Below are 3634 nucleotides of genomic sequence, written 5' to 3' on the forward strand. Positions count from 1 at the left end.
AGCCTTATTCTTTAGCCACCCTAAATCAGCCACCTTGGTCATACAAAGCTACGGTCAGACGTCAAATTATGACAAAGCCATATAAAACAATGCAGCCTACTGTGATGTGCCACGTCTCTTTATTCCCAGGAAGGTTCAATGACTCACTATTACTACGGTGCTCTGTTTATTTAGGAAGTTCAAGGGCCTACAGGCTTCTGCTTTCATCACTATACCAAAAGAGTTCAAGGTAACTTTGCTGTACTCTTTTCCCAAATTATTTTATTTCAGAAAATTAAATAAAAAGTAAAGTCAAGGAAAAAGACATGTATTAAATGCACTGTCATGTAACTGCTGCATAAACTATTCATTCAAAACAAAAGTCACACTGGCATTTGTGCTAAAAAGTCGGCCTCACGGGCTTTAAAAGCACAAAGTCTGTTTCCATGTCTTGAGGGGAATTCTCCCTCCTGGGGTGAGCAAGCATTCTTGTGTTTTGGCCTTAGGCGAAGGCTTTACGTTCACTTTGAAGAAGATTTGCAAGCAGCCACCTTGACCGTGCTGGTTTCCATTGGGGCTGTTTTAGGAGTGTTACAGTTTAAAATATAAGCGCTAGTTGCAGCCGTAATCCTGACGAATGGGCAGTGGAGATGCCATACGCTGCAGCACAGACAGAACCACAGCCACGTAACATTAAGTGAATATCAGCACACACATTGTATTCGACGTGAGGGAATGGCAACGTGTGCACCGCCTCAACAAGCTGGCTGTGCAAATGAATGAGGACTAGGTAAACTACCCTCAGTGTGGACACAGTGGTGACATCCTGGTTCAGAATTATGTAATATCCTCCCTGTTGATGAGGTGACATACTGCCATCTAATGTCTGTAATAAAGAAGCATTCAATATTTAGATGTGACTCTTGTCCACACCCATTATTTCAATCGCTCTAAGTGAACGACATCTGGTTTTAATACAGGGGATTGACTGAAAATGATGTTGGTGTGGCCAGGACTCACCTCTTAGCACAACACATACTGCATTATTGTTCAGGAAGGTAGCTAGCTAACTAACTTGATTTAAAATGAATTCAGTGGATTTAAATGACCCGAAGACACGTCCCTCTCTCGTTATTCAGTCACTGCAGCACAAAGGCACCTTTAGTAAGCTCGAGGTTCAGTTTGCTACCATGTTGACCCACATAACTGTTTCAGAAGTCAAGCTTAGTTTCAGCTGCTTGTGGCAAGCACCCGAAAGCAGCACCCGGGCCAAAGAGCACTTATTTATGTATTATTTATTGTTTTAACTTTGGTGTCTTTAGCGAGTGAACTCGGTCATCTGCTGTTAACTTTAGCTGTAAACTTATGCTAACGTTAGTATCAGCTAGCCCCCGCCGACGAGCCTGTGAGGAAACCCCGCTGCTGACACCATCACACTGACACCAGCCTACTGTAATGGTGCTGGTAAGTTAGTTGGGACACGTTGCCCAAACTCATCCTCACATACTGAGTGCTTTCGCGGTGGCGTCGCAGTTCAGTTAGCTCACGTTAGCTGGTTAACCCCACCTCTCGTCGTTAGCCCAAGTTATCGTCGTTTTATTGCACTGTTGGTCGTTTCCGTTTAATGACAATTACCTTGAGTTGTCCAAAGCAGCTGTTCTCATCTCATGCTCAACGGGTCGGTGGTTTCTTCTCCCTTCTGCTTTGCGTTTCCAGCATCTGGGTGCTCACACGAGGGGGGAGAACGAGGCCGGATGTCAAGTGGTTTGCACCTTCACAATAAAATCCCCCCAAAATGGAATAAAATGGGGAGACAAATAGGACACAAGAAATCATCTTAAAATAGGGAAGGATTTAAAAATATAGAGCTAAAATATAACTTACACCCAGAAGAAAAAAATCAAGCAAGGCTGGGTTAACTGTCTTGGCAAAAAGTTAATTGATCTCTGCCTGTCTAATGTGTAAATTATTTCTGGAAAACTACCATGCACCGGGTTTACGGTGTGGTAATTTTACTAAACACAAATTAATTTAGGAATATGCACAATATGAGCATTAGCTTAAATAATAGTTCTCCTAAAACTAGATTTTGGCTCAGGGACTTTGTTTACGACAGAACCTCAGTATCAGGTAATAAATCAGGACACACCCGATGGTTCACCACATGTCAGCTGATAAACGGCTTTACTGGTACACATTGAACCTGTTGCTTTTTGGTCTAGGGTTTATTGATGTATTTGTACTTAACTTGCCTATCTACAACATGCTGCTTACATGTCAATGCACCGATAATAAAAAAATAATAAAACAATATTATATATAATAATATAACACTGAAAGGGGCCAATCTGCACAACACGTACGTTTAGATACTCTAATCCTGCTAATACATATGATCTCTTCAGTAAAAGTTTAAATATAAGGCATATAGTTAAAAAGTAGTAATTAGTACTGTAGTATTTCTACTTTTACTTATAGTTAGTGTAGCATATGAATATTTCTTACATTTGTGCCTCCAAGCTAATGAAAATCAGTCTCTTAGTGCATGCATAGACTTAAACACCATGGAGCTCTAGGATTTTTGTCTTTAAGACTTTTAATTGAGGATGAGTGAGATCAGCAAACTCTTTTCAAGTTGTCTTCATTTTTGTCTTTGAATCTTTTTTCATGCATTTTGGCAGTGTATGTTACATACCATGGGAAACTGTGGATAAAGCAGTAGGACTCACATAAATAGAATTTCCCTGTGTTTGTTACATCAGCATACATGAATAGTGTAAATAAGTAATTATAATGATCCCTTCTTGAGATAATTATGCATTTAAAGTATGGCAGGTTCCGTCAGGCATTTATTTTCTTGAAACCCGGGCGGAAGTGGAATTGTTCTATCTCGGTAAGTTTTATTTCGCACATAGGACTCCGGAAACTTGGCAACCGGGCAACAACCAACAACACTGAAAACAATGGAAATATATATATATATATAACCCCATTTTATATATATATATTACACATTTGTTCAGAGCACAGTTGAGTCAAACATGTTGTATTATAACCAGATGACCTCAGTTAAGTTAGATGTGTTTTAATAAAGAGTAAATCATCCATGTACAGTCTGAACATATGAACCATGTGAGTTGGATGTATTGGGTGTAAAAACAATCCTCCCAGCAGGTTACACTGATTTGAATATAAACAAAAGCCATTGAAGTACCCATTCCTCTTTATTGGCACGAACCCAGTCTGCCACAGAGTAACACTTCCAGATTAAAAGAGTGTTTCTCAGCAGCACCAGTGCAGAGCAGTAAATACACAGCAGTGATGGAAGTGGCAGCATTTTGTCTCAGCTGCAGCCCCCATAGCGGCTGATGCTATTTTATAACTGTGCTGCATTGCAGGGCTATTTACCCCACAACGATGGCTGCGGTTGCATAAGAACTGACGGCATCATGGTGGTTTGGAAGATCCCTCAGGGGGGAGATGGGTGGAGGAGACTTTGGTGGGATTTGCTTGAAGAAAAAAGCCAGAGTTAAGAATGAATGAAAAAAGTTTGTAGAAGGATTAAGGGCTGAGGAGTGAAGCAGATACTACAAGAAAAGAGAGGCAGAGCGTTGACAGATTGATTGCTGGGTGGGTGTGTGTGTGTGGAGGTTAA

General features: G+C 40.7%; 1 protein-coding gene across 1 annotated transcript in view; it reads right to left on the bottom strand.

The window, feature by feature from the left end:
• Positions 1-1756, bottom strand: part of gne (glucosamine (UDP-N-acetyl)-2-epimerase/N-acetylmannosamine kinase) — a 17872-nt gene extending 16116 nt beyond the window's left edge. Inside the window, exon 1 of the mRNA XM_035660927.1 lies at positions 1615-1756. The gene's annotated coding sequence lies outside the window, so the exon portion shown is untranslated. The remainder of the gene's footprint in view (positions 1-1614) is intronic.
• Positions 1757-3634: the final 1878 nt, after the last annotated feature.

This window comes from Morone saxatilis, unplaced genomic scaffold (genome assembly GCF_004916995.1).
Source record: "Morone saxatilis isolate NCDOM2014 unplaced genomic scaffold, NCSU_SB_2.0 Contig17, whole genome shotgun sequence".
Classification (NCBI taxonomy): domain Eukaryota; kingdom Metazoa; phylum Chordata; class Actinopteri; family Moronidae; genus Morone; species Morone saxatilis.